The 24,354-nt window shown below is 42.5% G+C and overlaps 1 long non-coding RNA gene across 2 annotated transcripts in view; it reads right to left on the bottom strand.

Annotated features, from left to right (window-relative positions):
* LOC115495781 (uncharacterized) overlaps window positions 1–24,354 on the bottom strand; it is a 130,178-nt gene that overhangs the window by 26,257 nt on the left and 79,567 nt on the right. The window contains exon 4 of one of the 2 annotated variants that reach the window (XR_012056707.1): window positions 11,401–11,469. The exons of the other annotated variant lie outside the window; for it this stretch is intronic. This is a non-coding gene — a long non-coding RNA (uncharacterized lncRNA). The remainder of the gene's footprint in view (window positions 1–11,400; window positions 11,470–24,354) is intronic. 2 annotated transcript variants of the gene reach the window in all.

The raw sequence follows: 24,354 nt of genomic DNA, 5'->3' as shown, positions 1-24,354 counted from the left end.
TTAACCAATTTTATTGGTTAGGGACCAGTAACTATTTCTAAAAGTAAATATCTGTATTTTAGACTATGTTACTGCAAAATTTTACTCTTTCTCAAGTTTTTATTTCTTAAAATATACTTAATATATAAAATTGTTACGTTTTTGTCATCTCAAGCACATATTTTTCAGTGGAAATTGGTTTGCCTGAGATGACATACATTGCTCAGCATCCATGATGTGGAGGAAGCAGAAAGAATATTCTGAGGACTTAAAGATTTTCATATAAAAAAAACTGTTTCACTTAAAGTTTTTCTAATAGTGTATTTTAGTTCCTCAGATTAATTTCAGGAGTCAGTTCAGTGCAGCCATCAAAGATTAATTTAACCATGATTTAAGTATGACTCTACTCACAAATCCAATCCATTGCTGTGTCAAAATAAACACAAAGCTCAGCAGCACAATTTTGGTATCCACATTTCTCTGAGCCACAGCACTCACTAAAATATATTACTCCCTATATAAATGGCAACAGTTAGAATTTTTTAACCTCAGTTAAAATGCGAAAACAATACAGGAATCCCCTTTCCAGTCCTTACCCTGTTAGATTTATGATCAAAAATACAATGTGTCTCTCAACAGGGGGAGGTCACAGAATGGTTTCAGCTAATATTGGAGCCTGTGAAAAAATGCATTGTTGTTTGGTTAACCAGTGTCAGACAATTAGGCTATGCTCAAAAATCAATTAGTTATACACTATAGACAAAATGACATGTTTTCCTAACTGTGGTATACTTTATTTCCTCTTGAAGCCCTGATAACAGTTCTAACCAAGATATTTTAAGTCCTATATTACTTGAAAATGATGGTTTCTTATAAAAAAATAGTTTTTCAAATCTGGAAATTATAGAGTCCCCAAAACATCCAGAACAGCTTTAGAACAATTACTTTTGTCTGCCCTGGTGTGCATTTTCAAAAGCTTTTAGGTCAGTTTGTCTTTCTTCTTTTTTGTCTTTTTTTTTTTCCTTTTTAATTTAACTAAGATGCAGCTGTGAAAACTGTATTTTTCTTTTGAACTCCTGTATTTACGTTTGCTTCTGGCAGCCCTGAGGAAATGTGATTGTTTTAAAGCTTGCTGAAGAGTTTAAAAGGTTTTAATATGGGAGGCCAAAAGTGACATGTTGCACAGTTCAGTGGATTTAGAGGTCCACACTGCCTCAACCTCTGTCTGTGGTGATCAGGTGAAGCTGGGGTGTAACTGCAGCATAGGTATGCTGGTGACTTCTAGTGATTAAGGCTACTAATAAAAAGATTAAGGAGTGAAATGGTTCTGAGCTTGACCAGACTTTCCCCAAGGTCAGCACCATTTGTGCTCAAGGCAATGCTTCTGATCTGTCTCAAAGGAAAACATAGAAGGTTCTGGTAGATATTGCTTCTGCATAATTAGCTTACATTTGAAGAAAAATGGAAACCAAGACTGTTTTGCTCAAGATATACCAACTAACACACTGGTCAGCATAGTGCACAAAATGGGATTCCTGACGCAGTTAATCCTTTCTGCAGAAGTGTTATTGCCACAGAGCAAACTGGTCACACTTGTGGCATTAAAGCCTGGGACAGCCACTGGTCCCAGGTAAGTGTGTGTCACCCCAGGAGCAGTGAGTGCCAGCCTGCCAGCTGGTTTCCTTTGGGAACTGGAGCAACCCTGTGGGTTTTTGTGTGTATCATGCATGGAGGTTGAGCTAAAAGTCAAACCTTAAATCTTTGAGCAAAAATTATTCTCACTCATAATCTCAATCCTAATTAAAGAAATGTTTAAATTGAGTTTTAGTCTGCTAGTTAGTGAGAGTTAGCATTGATTCATTTGAACACTATCACCATATCCAAATGAGAAGAACTAAAGGCCTTAGGCTTGCTTCAGAGAAATACTTAGGCAGACCTCTTTATGTACATGTGTAAGCAGACCTCCTAAAATCAGTGGGACTGCTCATCCAGCAGGAATGTCCCTTTGGTACACTGCTGGATCAAGATAACGAGTGATATATGGCTGGTGATAAGCTTTATGTTTCAGCCAACACAGATGGTGTCACAGGCAAACTCCTATTGTATTTTGATCACCTAAGCTTTGATCCTGCTTCAACTGCATCTGGAAATCAGCATTACTTGGCTTCACGTGTGTGAGTGCAGGGGCTGCTCTGCTGTGAGGTGGTGGGAAACTTTGCTGCAGAACCTACAGCTGCTGCCTCCAGAAGGAGTCCCTGGGACCAACATTCAAAAAGCATTACACTGGTAATACAAGCGAAGAACGACAGGAAGATGTTATAAACATCTCTTCTATAACATTCAATTAATTAAATTACTGTCTGTATCCAGATCAGTTTTCTCAAACGTTTTGCTTTAATTCTAATAGGAAGAGATTGCATGCCAAGCTCTCTTTTTTTTATTCTTTAGCCTGGGGGTACAAAGAAAATCTGATGGCCAAAACAAAATTGTGTTGGCCATTGTGGTGCAGCCTAGGCAAGGGACTACTCTAAATAGGCTTTTTTAAAACTACTTACAAGTGGTCCTCAAAGCATGGAAATTCATGAGGACGAGCTCTGTTCTAATTAATCCCAACATTATGTCCTCAGATTCAACTCCATGTGCTAGAGAGAAAGTGAAAAGGACCACGTCACCAACCAGGATAAGATGGCTGTCACTTAAATACAGTTTTTTTTCCTATATATTGATGTAAATTATGTAAATCAATCATATCCAGTGAGGATTCACCAGCCTTTTCATCAGTATGACTTCAGAAGTTGTGTAAATTGTACACAGAAGAGTTACTTTGATTAAATTTCCATGCAAGAGTATTCTTTTTACTTAGAGTTAAAACTGCTTCTTTGCCTGAATTTTGATGCTGGGAGTGGGAAAAGTGCCCAGTTATGTCAGGATGCATGTTAAGTCTCCTCAGTACAGTATGTGCCTGGCTCTGCTGGCCTGAGTGTCACTGAAGAGGAATGTGTGTGGGCCATGGACTGCTTTTATCAGCAATATTTGCTGATCACTGCAGTGCTTACAGTGGCAGGAGATCACAGCCCTGTTGCTTTTGGGGATATGTCAAGGAGAATTTGGGAGGTAACTGTCCAGAACGACATGCTCTGGTGTGTGGAAGGTCAGGGGAGGAAGCTGAGTTACTACCAGCCCCCTTTAGTAAAAGCAAAAGCAGGTTTTCATAAAAAATACAGTAGTTGTTCCAGGGAGGAAGAGATGTATGAGAAGCCATGGTCTCTTTCGGAGGAGGATCATGCTATGGAGATGGTTGTGTCAAAGAGTAAAGCATCACCCTGGCACCATGAGATCTCGATCTGGAAGGACTCAGGCTGCATATTTCAGAGATTAAAATACAATTTCTTAATCCAGTGATGGTGAAGGGCTGAGAAAAATCTCTTTAAAATTCAACAGAAAATGGGTGGAACAATATCATGCATGAAGTGTGATAGATCTGAGTCCACAGTCAGCATTAATGCTTGAGAACTTGAGAATATGAAATGGAAATATTAGATTTATTTTCAAAATATTTGTTCTTCAGAGACCTTTATTTGTTTAAAACTTCCTAAATCTAGAAGGAAATACGGACACTAAACACACAGGACACCAGCTCCACACCAGCTCCACTGTGTATCCCTCTCTCCCTGCTAGGAGATCTGTAATCAGACAGCAGTGACAAGAAGCTCACACCTGGGATAGAGAATTTCTGGCTCAGACAGCTGCCTGGAGATGTTCATTTTCCTCACAAAGGGTGGCTGTGCAGAGGTCATTGATATCCCAATCCTCCTCCAGAAGTGGGGTTACTAAACCTTTGCCTTCTGGCCAGTTTGCAAGAGGCCTGTTTGATCTCTTGTTTGTATATGATTTCTACTCATCCCCTTCCAGAGGAACTCTCTGTCCTGTTGAAGAAAGCCCTCCCTCCTGAGACACAGCACAGACCCTTGGTGGGTGATCCTCTGCACACATGTTTCTAGATAGCAAGTTTGCCAAAGAGAAGTGCATGTCCCTTCCCCTGTGTGCTGTGCTGGGGGCTTTGACAGCTGCACTGCAAGTTCCTGTCATTGGTGGGGAGGGAGGAGGGACTGACAGAGAACAGAAGTCCCCATCTTGGATAGATCATTTCTCTTCTCTTTAAAATATGCAAAATAGTCACCTTAAACTAGACATGAGTCAGAGATGGATGCTTAAGATTCAGATTTTTGCTGTCCTCTGGAGTTTGAACCATTAGTTCAGGCTGGTTTGCTAGCCAGGCTTGACCTGGAGTCAGGACACCCAAGGAGTTTGCAGCCCAGCCCTGACCAAACTTCGCTGTCTCTGGGTCAGTGGCTGGGACATGACGTGTGGGTCTCTTCCAAATCACTCATCACTTTTCATCATCTCCCTACTGGTTCCTGATATTCCCTTTCCTTCCTACTGTGAAGGATCTATTGAGTCCTCCAGAGGACATTCAGAGACCGGGACATTATTCATTGTCAATTTCTCCTTATTTCTCCTAATTTCTCCTTTTCTTCTCATTAGCTTTTAACACTTTACCCACTACTTATTTTTAGTTTTGTGAGATATATTTTCACCAGCTGATCTCAGGGAAATAACAGAGAAACAAGACTTCCTTGATTTTCTGCCTTAACTGTCAATTACTTGATTCTTTCTACTAATCCTAACTTGACACTGTGAGAGAACGCCAAATAATTTACTTTCCTCCTGCAGTATCTCTCCTCCAGACACCCAATGATGCTCTTATGACTCCACAGATCATCCTTTCTCTTTTTCATTTTGGCCAAAACAGAACTCAAAATTCTTTTGATATAACCCCACATAAATCAGTCTTTCTAGCCACTCCATCATTTTGCTGTGCTTCTCTGAATTCCTTCCAATTTGTTCTCACTACTGTTACTGAGCTGTCCAGAACTGAATGCAATATTAATATTCCACACACTGTATATAGTGCCTGTCAGGCAAAGATTAGGAGTTTTATGAAGATTGATTACTTAAAACTTCCAATATCACCAGTGATCATGGAGTCACTGACTATTATTACCCCAAACCTGAAAAATTCCATTCATCCACTTATCAAGGTCAATTCATGTTTCTGATGGTTGAGTGAAATGTTAGCTTTTCTTATCCTCACTACGGTGAGGGGTAAGCCAGTAGACTTTGGCATCCAGCCACAAAAAGCCTCATATCGTAACAATATGGTGTTTGCAGGCTGGAGCTGCCAGCCCCGGGTTCAGTGGGAGCTCTGCCGGCTCACTGGAACTAGCGTGTCGAGGAGTCGGCCTCAAGCCAGCACGCTGGGGGAGGAGGGGCTCAGCAAGCACACAGATCATTGATTTATATTGAGTAAAATACTCTGTAAGGAAGGAAACTAAAATGTGTCAAATTTGGATGTCAAAACCTGTGTATAAAACTGATTGTATTAACATCAGCATTTTATTGTTGAAAATGTCGCATTAGTAGAGATGGAAAGCTTTTTGTAGCTCCTGCAAACATGTAGAGAAGGCTTCAAGTTTTGCTTATATGAAACCTTGAAACATTCCAGAAGAAAAGAATATACATATGTGTAGTGTGTGTTGCAAAGATTTCCAGGGGCCATAGTTATGTTATCTCCTTTTCCAAATGCTGGGCTTCTGAGGGCTATGTCCCTTGGCCATGGCCTCAGGAGGGGGCTCCCATGAAGGACCAGCCAGCCCTTTGTGCAGTAACACAGGAATGCATCATGATCTTGCCATATAAAATGTGTGGTGTAAGCCCTATTCCGTACATCCTTGTCTTCTGCATGAGATGTAGCAGAGATGGAATGAGAATTGGCAGTGTTCTGTTTTCATAAAAGTAAGTTACCAAAAAATAACCAAACAAACCACTTTTGCACAGAGAATTTTAACAAAAACATATGTTTCTTCAATTCTGCAGAAAGTGGAGTTTATACTTCAATGAAAAACCCTGTCCTACCTGTAGGCTTGCTTGGACAAAACCTTGATTCCATCATACACTCAATAGTTCCCTGGACATTTTCAGCAAGGGGTCAGCAGTATCTACAGCTTATTTGTTTCCTTGTCATTGGCAGATGAATGAGACTTTTCAGACGTGGCTATGCTTGGGAGCTTTTCCTGCTGTTGTCTGCCATAGACTTAGGCACCATCCCAAACTGCCAGATAACTACTGCCACACAGTCTGATGAGTTGGTGAATCCCACTGTGGGATCAGTCAGATACATTTAAGTCTGACCCAGTACTTGAGCTTATCAGACACTGTAGTGTAGAAGGGGGAATGACCAGAAAAAAATGTAGATGATTTTCTGGAAATTAACAGAAAAGTTTGCCATGACAGTGCAAGCAAAAAGCAGCTTAACCATTTCCCAGTTTTCCTCAGTATCTTTGTGGTGATGAGTGAAAGTAATGAGAGACCAGGCAGTGTGAAATCATTTCCTTAATTGCTAATATCCACTTGCTGATACTCAAGACAGCAACTTGTAATACTTAAATGTTTTTACTTGAATGTGGAGTCACTGATCGCTGCGGTAGGAGGCTGTAAATTAGGATGGTGGCTCGGGAGTGTCTGCTCTGAGATTCTAGTGGTGTTAGAGGATGTGTGCTACACGGGGGGAACAGGACTGTTCTGAAGCAAGTTCAAGTTCAAAATCAAGTCTCTGTTCTGAAGGAAGTAATAAGTGATAAGTGAGAGATATGAGACTGAAATTATGGGCTGCTAATAACTCTCAAAGGCTTCTAGATTTAGTTCCTGGAGCTATCCTGGGCCAGAGTTTCATGCCAACAAGTTTCCTGAGGAAAATATATCTGCTCTGCAGACACTGATGAGGGAGCACTGCAGAGTTGCCATGGACATATGGAGTTGCCATGGACTCCACATGGAGTGCTTTCCAATGGCTTTTAAAGTTAGTGGAAAGGACCCAGTGGTTTAATTGTGCATAGTACATCACCCCTCTCTGAAAGGTTGCCTGGCTCTGCTAAGCTCATGGAAAGGACTAAATCAAATTATCCTAAACTTGCAATTCTTAATGTGGAGCAGGAAGTTCCCAGTTAACCTCTGGTCTATTTCCAGCTGCTCTTAATCACAATTCTATCACTAATTTTCTGATCTAATGATGTCTTCAGAACATCTTTTAGCACATTGTTATGCATGCTGGAAGATAACGTTGGCTTTGTGCAGCCTGTGTAGGCTGTTTTAGATGTGAACAGTGGTACCAGCTTACTTCAGATTCACAAATTGCAGAAAGAGAAATTTTTGACAGAACTTCTTCATCATTAATTTTTTAGAGACATATTAACACTAATTTGATTTTTCCTCCACAGTTCTCATGGTATGAGGGCTAAGTAACTTTTTCCCACAGGAAAAAAAATTGAGAATATCCGAGGGAAAGTTTGGGACTTCATTTTTAACCAAACTGTCCCACAGTTACATCATTGGCAGTAGTCCATTCTTATGTGTGATTTTGGCATTTTTTGAGGATTTAATCTGTACACTATCTGTGCCAGCTAAGGATTTTGGCATTTTCACACAGCTGTTGCCAAAATGCAGCTGTCTGCATATGACATTTTGCAGGCACAACAGAATTTACGTGCATTGGTCTTTAAGTATAAACTGGGATATTAAAGAGCAATAGTGGCTAGCAAATGTAACAACATCAGTGTGAAGAGATCTGCCTTCAGGGTATTATTTCTGTACACAGAGCATTAGTGTTTGGAGCATTGTGCAATCCATGACTGAGGAACTCTCACCTCACTGGTTAGTTTTTGATGTCTCAATGAGGCATGAAGACAGCAAATCCCTTGGTGGTTGGCAGGAGACATTGATTCATTTCACGGGTCTCAAGAGGGCAAAGACCAAACTTAATAACCTGAGAAGTGAACGTTTTGAGAAGTCTGATACGGAGTCAGGCCTCCTATTTGAGCTCCTGACGCTTACTCAGCTGAAAGTTGTTCTCTTTGTGGAAATTTCTGAGAAGGCCAAAAATAACAGCATTCTGTTCCTCTTAGTAATTCCCTATCCCTGTCCTTCCATTCAGGAATTCAGGGTGCTAAATGAAGGGCTCAACTTCTGCTCCTTCCCTTCCCCCCTTGACTGCTTGCAAGGATCTCAGGGGAGGTGAATCACAAGCACAGCAGGGAGGTAATCTGTGTTTCATCATGGGAAGGGGTCACTCCATGAACCACGTGCAGTGTGGCCCCTCCTTGATTAGCTCCTGGTCCTGGCAAAGGCCACTGGCTCTCCCTTCCCCATGGCCAGTGGCACACAACTTTAGGGACCTTGAGTACTACTGCTCCCATCAGGTCATCCTCCCTTTTCCAGGGAAAGCAGTAAACAGAAAGACAAAGAAGGATCAGAGTTTTTGTGGCAATCTTCAATAAATTAATTTGAAGTTTCAGTAGAAAATAACTATTATGTATTAAAAAGAACTGCAAGTATCTTCCAAGCAGGAGTATGAGTAGGGTTTCAGATCTCTAACCTAGCAGGAGGAATCAAAAATCACCAGAAGAAAGCAGATATTCTAAAGAAATCTTTAATTAATCAAAGATTTCTCCCCAAATTCCACCCAAGCTTATCAGTCCTCAGGTTTCTATAGACAAAGTACTTCAGAAGGACCAGAGAAAGCTGGTAGGAAAACCACTAAAACCTGAGAAATCAGATGGAATATGGGCCATGTGAATCCGAGCTATAACAGCTTAAAGTAAGACTGTCAAAGTGAGCAGAGATTTTCTGCTTGCAAAGCTCTTAAAGGTAGCCCTAAAAGTCAGGAAATGGTCATTCTTTGATGTCTAAACTTTCCCTCAGTTCTCATACTTTTTTATTTAGTGTCTTCAGTTTGTATTTGTCCAACTGAACCATCTTACTTTGGTTTGATACGCACTGCTGTGGTGCAGGTAGGAATGCAGCAGATGTGTAGAAAAATTAAAGCACACTAAAAGAGAAAAAAAGAGCATTTGGAATAAAGGCTTTGGAAGGTGTTTAAAGCTATGCTTACAGTGGTTCAATGAAGTTTAGGGCAGTGAAGTGACTGCCATTAAATACTACAGAAAAATATAATGTCCTTCCCATGGGAAAAAATGCAATTTCATCACTCAGGACAAACAAACATTTGGGACAAGCAGTTGAAATAAAATTTAACTGAGTTTGTTTTTCAAAGAAAACCATGGGTTTAGAAATGCTGAAAAGCTGACTTCAGTTTTTGGTTTAGCCTTACTCTTGGCATGCCATTTTCCCACAAGTGCCTGGGTGCCCCATGGTCCATGAGGCCCATGGCCACCCCATGGCCACCCCATGGCCACCCCAGTGCCACCCCGTGCCACCACGGGTCGGGCCATGCAGGGCAGGGTTGCAGAGCCCACCCTGCGTGGGCCCTGTGGCACCGTGCAGTCACCAGGCATCGTGTCAGCTTTGCACAGAGTCCTGCGGGTCCTCTGCTCCTCCTTTAGTGACTTCTGTGGAAAATTCCACTGGAAGAGATCCATTCAAATGGAAAATGTTTATAATATTGAAATAGACCCATTTTTGATAAGAGAAAGTGTGGGGGCGGAGGGATGCTCTGCTCAAAATACTTCAGTTAGCTCTGCTTAACAGAATAACTACTCATCTGTTTGTCTAAAAACAACAGATTTACTATATTTGTTGTTAAATAGAGTTCCAGGGAAAAATACCGAATAATGAAGCAGGAACAAAATTCAGCTTGCTTTTGTTTTTCATCCAAAAATAGCAACTAAGTTTTATAACAATGAGCTATACTGCTGGAAAGCTCTAATTTTTCTTTGTTTTGTTTCAAAATCGTATGTTGCCTGGAAGTGAAATGACCTGCATCATAAGAACTCAGCTTCTTAAATGCTTCAAGGTGATCAAAGTGTCTAAGGTTAATCCACAGTAATTCTTTCACTATGTCTTGCTTTTCTGAAAAATTCAGAAATGTTTTTTGGCCAAGCCCTGTTAGTATAGCTCTAATGATTGTAATTTATTGCAATTTGTAATGTACATAAGGAAACAGAGCTTATCCATTTTAATGAGACTTCACACCTGGAAACAAGATTCCCAACTCTCTTGGATTATTCCAAAAATCTTACATTTCTACATATATTTCCAGCAAGACAGGCTGAGGATTGTGCACACTCTGTTAGAAATGCATGATCAGAGCACACACAGCTCAGCAATGGCATATTAACTTCTCCTAAAAGACCAAAATGAGATCTGCTATTCCTGATCACAACAGGCCACAGTGTGTGGGTCGCTCATACTCGCCCAGTGACTGACTGGGCAAATGATGTGAAATGATCCATTGCTGCAGCTCTGACCTCATGGTACTGTGAGGGGCCCAAAAGGAGACAGACCTCACTGAGACATCTTTTCAAAGTTTATTTCAGATTTGGTGGAGCATGAGTTCTTCTGTTTAGAATGATACTATCTAATCTGGTCCCTAACATGTTGCATTATAAACAACAACTCGTCTTCTGTTTCCAGACACAGAAATGTCCTCTATTCCCTCCACCTTTGTACAATGCATTCCAGCCACAAACATTGTTTTTTCACTATCCCTGACATCCTGTTTAGAATGAAGAATGACTCTGTTTGGCCAGGGTATGGTTTTTTACAAGTGTTTGTAAAATGTCTAGGACCTAGAAGGAAAGGGGATAAAAAAGGCCAAAGGGACTGAAAGTGGGGAAGGACCATTAGCAATTGTTTGTTTTATTAAAACTAAAAGTTCATTCTGGTGCTGTTTAAAAAAAATAAACCCACATATTTTATTGCATGTGCTTGGGCCCAGCAAGGGCTGTTTTGGCCTGAGGACTGCAGTCAAAGGTGGGATTTCGTGCAGGGTCCAATTGAGTGAGTGATGCTGACAGGGTTCATCACAGCTCAGCAAATACATGGACTGGCATTGACCTGTCATGTTTAATTTGTGTTTCTTTCAGTGAAATCTGTAAATGATAGAGCTTGTTCATGTGCCAGCCCCAGCTAGCTCTATGCCAGAGGTTTTGATCTGGACAGTGAGGCTTGGGCAGCAGAGCCAGGCTGAAAGTCTCTGTCCTTCCTCCCTCACTGCTACCCCATTAAAATCCTGAGCAAAAATCCCCTCTTGAAATACTCCATCTTTCAAATTTTTACAGCTTTCTCACAGAAATGTGTACTTGCTTTTAACTTTAGAAAGTGGTCTGAAAATAATTTCTAGGTCCTCTTAATGAAGAAGTCCACAGCATTTGTTTATTTACCCAATTTTGTGATCAGATCAGTCATGAAATTCTCTTTTTTTTCTGTGACTTTAGGGGCCTCCAGCCTTTCTATAACATTTCAGCTGCTTAGATCTCTCTGCTTGCTGTCTAGTAATGCTCTTTGTTCAGACACTTCCCTGTCTTCTGAGTCTTTCTTTCTAGGAAACAGTAGGTATTTACTCACGAGTTTTCCCCATCTTCACTCCTTTGTGCTCTTTGTGCTCTTTGGGAGAAGGCAGGGAAGAGACCAAACCTGTGGGGAAGGAGGAAAAGTGAAACTCTGCCTACTCTAAACTTTTCCTCCAGTTAAAGCTCAAGTTCCAGATATGGGGCCAGAAGCACATATGTCTCAGTCAAAAATTAGCACTAACTTGGTTTTCCAACATACAGTTTCTCTTCTCAGTTTCCATCTGGAAAATTTAACTTTCCTAACATTTGATATGTTCAGAAAGCTTCTGGTTTTGATAAGGCTGTGTTTTCTGTCAGGAGAATTTTTCAGTTTCGCACTTTTGATCAGATCCAGCATTGCACACACTCCACTCTGCTCCTATGCCTGAGACAACTTACATATTCAACACAACCAAGAGTCTTTTGTAGTTTTCAGCTAATTAAAAGGGTTTTTTGGTTTTTTGACAGGAGGAAGATACCAGAACACAGTGACCCTTTCCTTGTTTTTGTTAGGCTTTTTGTACTGGGTGCTGATATCTTCTAATGAGTCAAGAAAATATTTCTGTTCATGGTACAGTCCTGCACAGCCTCTCTGTCTTATCATCTTGCAGCCCCATCCCACTGTTGCCTACAAATGTGTGTGTGTGTGTGGTATTTCTGCTTCATTATTCCTATTACTCCTTTGAGGCAGAGGATCCATGATCAAAGTCAGTGGGATTTATTGAGTAAAAACCAGAGCTAATGCTACTACAGAAAGCCATATCAGCTATTTAAGAAGGACAAGCTATGGAATTTACTGAGTATACCTGTTATAACCCTGCTGCAGTCTGAGCATGGAGATTGCTGGTAGGCTTCCAGATATTATATAGGCCAAATGCACTTAATTTGCAAGACAAAACAAAAAAGCCAAGAGTTTTGTGTGTGTGGTCTGATTGAGGAGCACTGTTTTCTGTGTTATTTAATTTGGAGAGAGGAAAGCATATTATGGGTCAGTTTATTTTATTTCATAATTTACTATTCAGTAGAGAAAAGAAATGCCTTCAGGGCCCCAATTTGCATGTAGCAGCATCACTTGGAGACTACAATGTGCAGGACAGAAGCAAAAACTTTCCACTGTAGCAATAAGAAGTTCCCATCAGAGAGGAGCACCTGAGCTGGGGTTGCCAAATGTCACCCCAGGAGCTGTGCATGGCCTTGGTTTTAATTTTTCACTATGTGATGTTCAGAGAGTCTTAGTTTAGGCTCATTACACTGCATGTTGAATCAACAAACAATGCTTGATAAGCAAGAAGAAGATTGATAGTATTGACATATTGTTTGGGACAAATCCACTTCCACCGACTTCCTGCAATCCTGTGGGTCTGTTGTAGAACACATCTCCTGCCGTGGGCAACAGCTGCCTTTAGCCAAAAAAAAAAAAAAAAAAAAAAAAAAAATTGGAATTGTTCATCACCTGCTTAGCAGTTACTACAGACACACAGGGGTACATGGGTCACATGAATGACCAGGATACTGAGTTTTACAATGACCTTTCCCTTGTCTGGAGCTGATGCACAGAGGGCATTAATCCTGGTTTTGTTGGTTCTTGTCAGTGAACTGGGTTTTCACTGAACCAATATTTTGCATCTGGTGCTCTAAATTCTTTATGGATATTTTGCTTCCAAAATTGCTCTTGGAGGCTTTATGGTATCACTTCCTTATTGCACCACAGCCCCAGTGTGAATGCAGTGAGACGACAGAAAGAACCAGGAATAAAGGATGGGGGAGGCAAAGGATACATCAGTTGGGTTCTTGGAGTTCCTGACTGATTACAATGTCCCCAGGAGGCAGCTTGGTCACTCTCTGTGAGGCAGCCACAGCCTGTCCTGTCCCTTGGGTCTGCCCAGAGTCATCAAACCACAGCTAGCAGTAAGTCTGGGATGGAAATTCTTTGAATTCAGGCAGAGTTGTTGCCAAGGCTGAAAAAACCTCATCTGTTTGACTCTGAAACAAGAGGAACCACAAACCTTTATAGACATTTTGTACAAACAGTTGTAGACACTCAAATAGTACATGGCACCCTGGGGTTGCTCAGACACCACTCAAGAGAAGAATTACTCAACATGGGCATAAAATTATTCTTGCTTCTGCAGCAGCAAGATTTCATCAAACCTAACATGCAGCAAAATCCTTGTGCTCACAGTGGGGACCTTTTGGTGGCTGACTTTCCCAACAGACATAGAGTACTGGGAAGGGGACAGTGGCCCAGCAGTGTGATGGCCAGGCAGGGAGCAGGCAATGGACCTGCCTGAGACAGCTCTGCTCTCAGTCCCTTGCAAGTGAGCTCTGCTGTTTGCTTTATTGTTTCACATAGTACTGCAGGCTCAGGCCAGAAGTACATCCCTTTAAGGGATCAAAACCACCTTAGGGAAGATGCAGTTGGCATACGAGGGCTTCCTGTCCATGGGGGGACACTTCCGCTGGAATGCCTCATTTTTTATGGGTTTTTGGGCTCACTGGACTCAGACACCTACAAAGGGAACAGAAATGTAAGGGATTCTTGCAAAAGGCTGCACTGACTACCTATGGTCTGGTAAAGCCTGGCTTTGCAAGGCCCCTAGGTTCCTGGGCATGGCTGGGGACCATGTGCAGCCTCAGGAGCTCTGCTGGAGGGGAGAGGTGCTACCGAGAGCAGGAAAGTGAAGGAGCAGGGAGGGTGAAGCACTGTAAGCTGGAATCTGGCCACAGGGTTACACTGAGCATTTCTACACTTGACGAAGTTGCCATGGTATTTTAATAACTGCAGGTGATTTAATGGCTCATCTGGAAGACAGCAGCACTGGTACAGCTGGGTTTGTGCCACACATCACTGCTTAGTTTTGTAGTGAGGCAGTTTTCTTTCAGAAACCAAGGGGAACCTATTCTGTGCCTCCTTGTATGCCAGCATGTTCACCTGTGTTGCCAGGTCTGTCCTTTTGTGTTCCCTGGTTACAGATGTGCTGTGTCTCCAGCTTGCAATGTTCCTCACTTATAGCAGTGGACCAGGGCAGATGCAGAGAGAAAGCTAATTTGGTACACTTGTACACTTGCAGGACGCAGACAAATCCTTCTCTGCCCTTCTGTTTGTCATTCAGCTCAGACAGAGCCAGAGGCATTGACTTCCCTTCAGCAAAAGCATCTGTTCTGCTCAGCTTTCTCTGAACAGTGCAGAAAATAAGTGCTGTTCCCTCTTTTCACTAGGCCTTTATAACAGCTTATAGGAGTCTTCAAAAAGTTCTGTCCTGATGCCCAAAGTCCACTGCCCAATGCCTCTTGGTGGATGTGGTTTTTCTGATATATTTCAAAACTTTTCCACTTCAGGCTGGTACAGACTGTTTCAAAATGCTACCATTGCAAATGTTATGAATTTGTTTTCTAGTCCTTTTCTCCAATTTTTCTTGCCTTTCGATAGGGACTATCAAGAGACTCAGGAAACAATAAATAGAAACGTTGTTTAAGTTTATCTTAGGAGAATATGGGATGTTGGCTCAAGGAACTTTGCTGATTATCTTGGCTAGCCTTGGACATTTCCTTTGGCATGTCTATAATTGCTTTAAGAAACATGTTCATGCTGAGCCAACTTCTAATACTGTAGATTCAACTACTTGATTTCAGATATATGGCCAAGTTCTGCCCCCTGCCTTACTGGGATTGCCCCAGCATAACAAAAGCCTAATTTGTTCCATGGGTCTCAGGTATGTGATTTCTTCATTGTTACTCACTTATTGCTTTCAGGATATTTGTGTCTTGAATGAAATTTTAAACTTCTGGGAGAGGTAGTTAATAGCTGGGAGAGGGAGAAAAGCAAACTGAACAATATATCTAACAAATATGTGACATCTAATTTAAAAATCTTTTGTTTTCTTTCAACAGAAGGGGAAGAAAGCAATGCAGCCATATTCCCTCCTTCCCCAGGATATTGGCACAAGTCCTGGATCCACTGACATTTATAGGGAGATGTAATTAATTAACTTCAAATACCAGATTAGCTCATGGATTCAATATATCTCCATTCTTATGTGGACGTAAAAAAGCTTCTGATTAATGATCACAACCTTTCTCAGGAATTTGAGGGCTTTTACTTATTAGTGACAGCTTTTTCTGGGGTTCTATATCATCAGTGCACAAAGTGGCTTCAAAGTCAGTGCCTGGTATTCATTACTGGTACTGCAAACAAAGCCTACAGGCTGCAGCCTTGGCCCCGTTAAGTCATTTGCAGTTTAATCACTGACTTCAGTTGCACCCAGATCTCATTCTGATGCTTCTCTTGATAAACTTTTTAACAAATAAACCAGAAAACTCTACATGGCCAAAAGCCTGCTGGAAGGACAAGTGAAGTTAGGCAGAAGGCAGTGTCTAGTCTTAAACATCAATAAAAGCCCAATGCTTAAGGAAAGGAGCAGGTGAGACTGGACACAGAGAGAGGGCAGATGTGGCTGCAGGAGATTGTCACCATGCATAAACTATTACTGCCACTCTCCAGACTTCAGGCAGTAGGTTATAGAACTTTACTGTCTTTCAAATAAAGCTTATTTCAGGATGCTCCTATGGTTTCAAATACACCCATGGATCCTACTCTCACAGAGATTGCAGTGGGACAGGTCGCGAGACCATTTATACTGCTGTGAATCCAGTATTTCTGCAATTAAATATACTGCAGATGCAGTTCAGTTCTTCCAAATCACACCTCCAAGATGAGAGACACGTTCTAGCCCTAAGACTAGAAACACAACTACCCCATCTATAAACAGGCATGGCAAAGCACAGTCCTGTCCAGCCTAGTCGGTCACAAGGCCTGAGCTAGGACTGCCCACAGAGGCCCTGACTCTGCTTTCTGCACAGGGTCACAGGCCATTTGATGATAAGCCATTTTTTGGCAGGTCTGTACTGTGCAACTGGATCACACTGGAAGTTCTTCTTCATGTGCAGGCCAGGGAACATCCAGCAGGAGATCAGAGCCTCCTCTGAGGCCAGCTGCACAGACTTCCCTGTTGTGTGCTCTCCAGGAGTGAGGTGTTAATGTTTTGTCTGCTTGCAAAACATGCCTGAGAAGCTCCTGCTTTGGGCAAGCCTGCTTCACTCCCCTGCCACTGCTTGTGGGCATGTTTTGCTGCAGCCAAGGTAACACCTGATTTGTTTTGGCAACTTGGGCCATTTTAGTGATACAAGTGTGGGGTGGCCCTAGCTAAGCACCCCTGGGAAAGCTGAAAAGAGGCTCAGAATCCCTTTACCTCAGTTTTGCAGTCATACCATCAGGACGGCAGACCTCGCGTACAGCAGATGTGGTTCAGTAAAACGACGCAGCTTTGGCAGTCAGTAGCTCAGACACGTACAAAAATCTTGTGCTGGTTTCCCTCTTGAGCCGAGTTTCATTCACAGAATAAAATTAGCTGCTTGTGTTCCTGGCTTGTTTTGGCCACAGTGATGTTTTTCATGGGGTTTCCACTGATTAAAACTAATTAATTTCCATTGCAATCAGTTGAGTCCAGACAGGCTCTTCCAGGCTGGTGGGAATGAGTTAGGGAGCAGTGCATATGGTATATTACATGTTGGTAAAGACCCATTTAAATTAACACTGTGGTCCTGATTTCCTACCCACCTTACATGGCATAAATTGTGAGAGATCCTATAGAAACAACAGTGTTCCTGTAGAACAGAGAAGGGAGGTCCCTGCTTAGATTTCTCTTTAAATATAGCATCAGGCTTCCAATGCAATATACATTTTTACATATGTTAATACAGAGAACAGACACTTCCTTAGGAAGCCCTTTATTTGGCTAATTGTATCTCTGAAACAATAAATTCCTTATGTTAAAAACCATAGCCTGATCCTCTGTCAAGCATGAGGAACAGGTTCCCTTTCTGGGTCCAAATGAAATAGCTTAATAGGCTGTTACAGACAGACAGGTGAAGGTAGGTGGATTTTTCACCTCAGGCTGCAGTACTTGGGAAGACTATGACTCAGTTCCAATAATACTTTGCAAAATGAGGACTATTGCATAGTTCCAGGCCTGAGTTTTCTTGCACTGGTGCTGGTTTTTAGCTTTGTAATTGCTCCATTCACTTCTACCAGGATTTTAAGTAAGCCAAGTTTTAGGGCTGGAGATGGCATCAGGTATGCTGGCTGCTCTTAGGAAGGAGCTGTGTAATTTTCTTCTAGGTGTAAATGAGTGGAGTGTTGTGGGAGAGGACCCATCAGAAAAACATGAAGTCTGTTTATGTCACTATGTCCTGTCCTGCCCTGATGAATTCCCCTGCTTCAAAGCCTGACAGCACCAAAGTGTTTTACAAAACTTTTGGCAAAGGTCAGGGACTCCAACAAGTCCTCACATCCTTCCAGGTGAGAACCTGGTTCTGTAAACATATTTTGGGGAACATTTGCAGGAACATTTGTTCTGAAATTTGGAGTAACTTGGCGCTTAAACCCATTCATAACTTGTTTCCATCTTCCACTCCCCTTGCACCAATCACTTAGATCTATTTAATTTTTAAGGATTATTCAATTTTAAAAATAAAATGTAGCATATGAGCAGCTTCCAGCATGTGTCAGGAAGAGATAAGTCACCCAAACCTGTGATGGCCCACCAGGGTGCCTTCAAGGGATTCAGACTACTGTCTACACAGTCCTTATTAGGATCTTTCTCTCCCTCTCCCTCTCTCTCTCTCACTTCCTTTTGGCGCTTGCTCTGTAAACTGAACAGCACCTGAGTCGGCATCATGAACCTCACCAGACTTTGTGGAGTTCAAACTGAGTTCAAATGTTTTAATTAAAATGTCCCCTTCCTCTCTATCATTAGATAGCTGCAAACAGATGACTGAAGCTTCCTGACTGGAAAGGGTTGGTCAATGGCCTTATATCCGAGGGGTGAAACCTCTCTACTGGGAAAAAAATCTTGACTTAAATGGTCTGTGTAAGGACATTTATTAAGTCAGAATAGTGGCAGCTGGGTTAAGACTTGAAATCTTCTCACCATGATCTTGTGGGAAAGAGTTTTTTCCTCAAAAGTTTGGTATATGTGTTTCTGATTCCGTGTTCACAGCTGCTCTGTGTGATTGGCTCCTTGCCTCCAAGCACCCAGGATGTTGAGCACACATTAACTGTTGTCTTTTCTTGGAGTGAGATGTGGTCTGTCCATTGGAAAAGCACTGGGAACTGAAGGCAAAGAAGAAGGAAGAGGATCTTTGTGAATAACTGACTTTCTGCTACAGCTGCTAAAGGACTTGGTGTCATCCCAAATTGAAAAATATGCTTTCTGTTTATAAATGTGCTGACCCCCAGTCATATTGCACTTTCTCTGCCCAGAAGCGATGATTCATTAAGTTTCTGGAATTTTCTTTCCTTAAAGAAATGAAACATTATTCTCCATGGTTCCAAGTTTACTTTAGAATGGAAAATAAAAATATATTTGCCCTTAATATTTTGAAACCTTCTCATTTCTTTAGGCCAAACCCAATACAGCCTTGCCACTTGCAGTGCTTGCCCTAGCACAGCATTTTCCAGGAAATTATGGTTGCAGCTGAACCTTTGAGACATTCAGAATCTACGCCAGCTTGAGTTTGTGCTGTTTGTATTTCCTAATTGCTTGCTTTTTCAGAGGAGAGATGAATACAAACCTGCCGCATGGATGGGCAAATTCTGGCTCAGGCCCTTTTAAACTAGCAAAGAAAGTGCTGTGGTGCAGCAGAAAGCACAGAGGAGCTGTTCCCCATCTAACTCCAGAGGTGTTTGAAAGGCTCTAATGTCAGGCCTGAAGTTCCTGTTTGCTGCTTAAACCACACAACACAATCCCCACCATGGCTAACCTGCCAAGGCTGCTCAGAGCTCCAATCCTGTGCAGCTACAAGCTGCAATGGTCCCATGGCCACTTCTGACTGAGGGGAAGGGCAACTCTGCAGGATGCACCACAGAAAGTCTCTGAGGATATGCCCTTCCCAAGGGATTGCTGTACCCTTTGCAGAGCCCAATTCATTCATCCCCTGAATGGCTGGGGCTAATACTGAAAGCTCCCCAAGCTCCTCTCTGCCCCTCAACTCCTTCTTCCTTTCTTATGACACCACAAGAGGTGCAACAACAGGAAGCAGAACCACAACATCACTAATGTTTCTTCACTAACCCAGTGCACAGCAGACTGGCTGTGTTTCCTTTGGGAATAAGGTTGCCTGAAAGGGCTGTGGAAGAATATTTCCCTGAGGAGGTTTGCCTTCTAGTTGCTGATGTAACCCACTACTAAGGAATCAGAGGCACGTTTTTGCCTTTTTTATTGCAGTAGTAACATTGTTGAAGCAGTGATGAAAGGATATAGGCCAGTCAAGGTTTGTAGGGAGAGATAACATCTTTTATTAGAGTAGCTAAAACTGTAGGAAAAACCAGACACACTTTTGGAAGCAATATTATCCTTTATTATCTCACTGTTCCCCCTCCCCTGTGACCCCCTACCATCCTTCATCTGAAACAATAAATACTTATGAAGTGGAAGGAAACTTGACCCTCTGGGGCAGGTAAGAGACAAAGACTTGTGCCTGACTCCTGATCCCTGTGCCTCTCCCAGTGGTCTGGGTAAGGAATCGCCCAAAGCTCAAGGGCATTGCATGGCCCCCGCCTGCCCTGCTGCTCTGTGCCAGAAACAACAAAGAGAAAACCCTCTCCCCGTGGCGTCAGTAAGGAGCAGCTCTGATTAGGGTCCCTTGCCTGGCCCCTCTGTCAGCACCTTATGGGTCAGTAAGGGCCCAACAGCAGCCGAAAGTTGGAGGCTTGTAATATTCTTAGCATGCAGTAAAGGGATTTTAGGCCTGGTATTTGGAAATCTTTAGAGGGCATGGCTACTGACACAGCAAGAAGGATTTGTCTGGGGCCATTGCAGGATCTCCTTTGCTGAAGAGTCTCAAGAGTTTAGAGGAATATTTGTAAAAAAATGACGTTCCATAAACATACTTTGTGCTGCCCGAGGGCAGGGAGATGGACCAAGTGAAGGTAATGATGGCACCTTTGCTGAGAGCCCATTCTCATTCTGGGGTTGCCCACAGCTTTGCAGGTCAGTCTCAGCTCTGCAGTCTTGGTCTGTTGATGTGGCACAGGCACCATGGAGCAGATTATTGCTCTGTGAATTTGGGGCTGCGTGCTTACTGTCTGGATGCCTTGCAGGGAAAATCATCACTGAGAAGAACAGAGTGTACCGTGGCCAGAGCATTTTTTTTCCTTCCTATGGCTGTCACCCAAGTGAGGCATCTTTAGCTCAAGATTATGTAGGCACCATGCCCTTTCGCTGATGAGTACAGAAGATTTCCTCCATAGACCATGTTCCCATCACTCTTCATGAATTACCAAGAGATTTTCAGACGCAAGTCCCAGAGCAGCTCTTGTCAGAGGCAGCAATAGGCAGAGGAGGAAGGAGAGAATCATAATGTGGGTTTCAATAACACTTTTCAACACCAAAAGAAGAATAAAATAGAGACCAGGCCTTGAGTCATTTGCTTAGACTAGGAATAGCACCTACAGGGGATGGTGCAGAATCTGGAGTGACAGTTGGATGACAATGGGAATACATCTGGTTTAAATTAAATTTATACAAGGATTTTGAGAATGGGGAAGACTTTAGTCTTGTGCTGATGGGAACAGAGGGGCTGCCAAACCAATTCAGAGTGGTTTCTCAGCTGCTTGAATAACCACATGCCATGTTATCTCCATCTTATTTCCCACCACAGTAAGCACCTACACACTGCTGCCCAGGGCAGAAATGACCTGGGAAGGCTGATCAAATTAGGGAATATAGCCTCATTTCAGGAGCCAGGGACAGCAGATATAGATGAGGACAGACTACCCAAATCTTGTGTGTAAATGAAGCTGAATGTCACTAAAAGGTTTTCCTTCTCTAGAGAATATGGCTGGCTGAAAATTCCTAGCAGAAAATCTTCTGGTTGGTTCAGAAAAAGGAGGAAGGGGAGGAAGAAGGGAGGCAGTGAACGAGGGGTTGTGAAAACATGTCAGTTTAAACAGAACCTTGTTTGCAATGGTGTCAGAGTTTCTTTTAGCTCTTGTTCTGATTCATATCAGCTTTTTTTATTGCATTAAAATTCTAGATTAATTTCATATTAGTGTTTTAGGTTAAGTTGGTGTTATTTAATCTGTGTAATGTTTTAAAAGAAAAAAAAAAACAAAACCAACAGCTACTTGCCCTCTCTTGGGATGTTATTGTTACCCTAAATATTTGCAGTTACTGGTTTTAATTCCTTTCAGGTTAACTAAAATGTTCAGCTTTCCAGGACAATGAGTATAGAACAGCTTGTTTTCCTGCCAGTTCCCTATTACACACTCTGTAAAACTCAGTCCTATCTGATCCTTCACTTTTGTATTTTCACAGTGCTCTTCACAAAAAAAGATAGTTTCACTAGAGCCTGTTATCTTGTCCTGCAGGCCCCTGGGGTTGAGCAGATGTTGCTTGTGAAAGGATTTTTAAAGGCTTTTGAATAAGAAGCTAATCCATAAGATAAAATAAGGAAATAAAAATTCAAAATGGATTAGAGGAAACACTTTTTTTAGACAATGTGTGATCAAGCTACAAAACTAATTTCCCATAATATTGTTAGACACAAATAAAAAGAAGAAACTTGGCAAGATCCTAAAAAGAATGGATTTCTCTATAGATAACAAGCATATCCAATGTTGTAAATAATGAAATATTTAAGGGTTTATTAAAACCTCTGTTTCAACATTGAGACTAATCTTTAATAGAACATGTAAGGAGACCTTAGACCAGATGGTTTCGTTGTGTCCTGCTTTGGAGGATGTCTTTCCCAAAAGGACTGGTGCCTACTAGCTATTGTCAGAAAATGAGGAGCCACGTTCTATGAACTTTCTTCTTGTGCTGCCTTGTTCATACTCTCTAAAACTGAATAGACATTGAGATAAAACATTTGGCAGTATTTAAGATGCAGTGGAAAACCTGTAGATAAGAAAAATATTCTGAACCTCATTGAGGGTAAAGCAAAGACCATTCTTCTCAGGGCTGTGATTCTGCACTAGATAAACTAAGTTCTTTGTGTGTATATATTTTCTAGAGTACAAGACTCCTTAAGAAGCTCAAGGATGGTCTGTGAGTTTGCAGAGCCATGTGATAGTCTATCTTTCCAATATATAGGGAAAGCAATTGCAGCAAGAACAGTTTGAGATTAAGATGTAATCCTGAAGGAGGATTTAATTCTTTGCACAATGTATCTCAAACATCAGAAAAACTGAAGGAAAGACTGATTTCTTTCCATGGGTTTTGACCCAGTAAAATCAAAATGACCTGCAGGATGTTCCAGCCCATTCCACCGAATGCTGCATGACCCCTCTGGCAGCAATGCTATTCTGAAAGGCCTTAGAATATTTTATGTTATCTCTAATGTCATCTAGCTGGTGTAATTGGAGCTGACTGGGTCTCTGATCTATTGAGCCTGCACATCTCTGTCTTCACACCTCTCTTGGCCACAGTAGCTGCTAAAATGAGCCCTGGGGACAACTCACATTCTTGACTGCCAGCCCAAATGTGTCAGCTGGAAGGAAGACTATTTCCCAAATGACATCCCCTCTCCCACGGAGTTTTGGCAGTCACCCCAGTGCCATCTCCAGTCAGGAATATCTGGCTGTCAGACCACGCAGAGGCAGAGCTCTCTGTGACCCCTGATCCCGGCTGCCCTGTCCCTACCCCTAAGGGGGAACTGCCATTGTCTGCCAAGGTGGTCAGTGCCTCAGGCTGGTTCCCATGACTGTCCTTCCATCTGGTGCTGGCTGCAAGGTCAGGGGCTGAGAGGGCCACAGAGCCACCCATGAGGCAGCATCTCCTCCAGGATTCTGTGTCCCCATCCCTGCTTGGTGGGAGTCGTACCCAGCTGATGTGGCAGCCAGATGGTCCCAGGGGCTCTTGTCCTGGCTGAAATATCAGTGGCCACTTAACACCTTACAGGGGAAATGTGACACTGGGATAAACTGGCTGTTGGTGGTGTTGGCAAAAAGCCAGGGTGACTGCACTAAGGGCGCAGGAGTCTGTTCCTGTATGACTAAGAAGCAGGGTTTATATGCCTGGGTTTGTGTTCATATCACAAAGAAATTTTTGGCTTTGCTTTCCCACCCAGGAATATAAGAGACAAAGGAATTAATGTCACTATCCAGGTGGCTAACAGAAAGCAAAAATCCTGAGTATATCCCAGCTTGCAGCCAAGCTGCACTTAAGCAGTTATGCAACAGCAAAAAAAAGACTGCTTAGAGTCTACAGCCACAAAGTTTCCCCCAGAGCCCTTTCCATTGTGTGTTGGGAGCTCTACACCTCCCCCATCTCCTTGCCTTCATTGAAACTGGAGTTCATCTGCTCCATCCAACCTGCTGCAGCTTGGGGAATTTCACGTCACTCCTGTCTCAGCTGGTGAAAAGCCTGAGCTACACATTTTTGGATGATGATTCCTGTGCTTGTTTCCCAGTTGTAGATTTATGAGAAGAGTGGGAGTAGAGTTCTCAACTTTTCCCCAGTTCTTCAAAAATGAAAAGCTAGTAAGGATAGTCGGCTGTGCCTGAGGACTGGGCACCATCCTGGCTCTCTGTGGCCATGGGCAGCTGTGTCATTCCCAGGGAGCTGTGACATTGCAAAAGGTAAATGGGGAATGAGGCTTTCCTCACAAAAGGGCAGCTCACAATGGAGGCATCAGCTCTCCTCCACTGCAGTCCTTCTGCTGCCTCTCCTGCCTGCAGTACCCGGGGCTGAGGAGACCAGGAGAGGCAGCTGCCCTAGCAGACATCCAGAAAAGCCAGGGTGAGGTGTCACTATTGGACACGAAATGAGTACACAGAAACTTCGTAAGTTCAAAAGAGAAAAAGAGCCAATTTTATTTCTGGCCTCGCAATATATAGAATTCCAAAAGTGACAGTGGATTGGAGGATGAAATTGCCACCTCTCCAACCACTCTGGTCAAACCAACAGTC

This window comes from Taeniopygia guttata, chromosome 6, assembly GCF_048771995.1.
Source record: "Taeniopygia guttata chromosome 6, bTaeGut7.mat, whole genome shotgun sequence".
In the NCBI taxonomy this organism is placed as follows: Eukaryota; Metazoa; Chordata; class Aves; order Passeriformes; family Estrildidae; genus Taeniopygia; species Taeniopygia guttata.
Note: the sequence above shows the minus strand (reverse complement) of the source record. Positions and strands in the feature narration are given on the sequence as shown.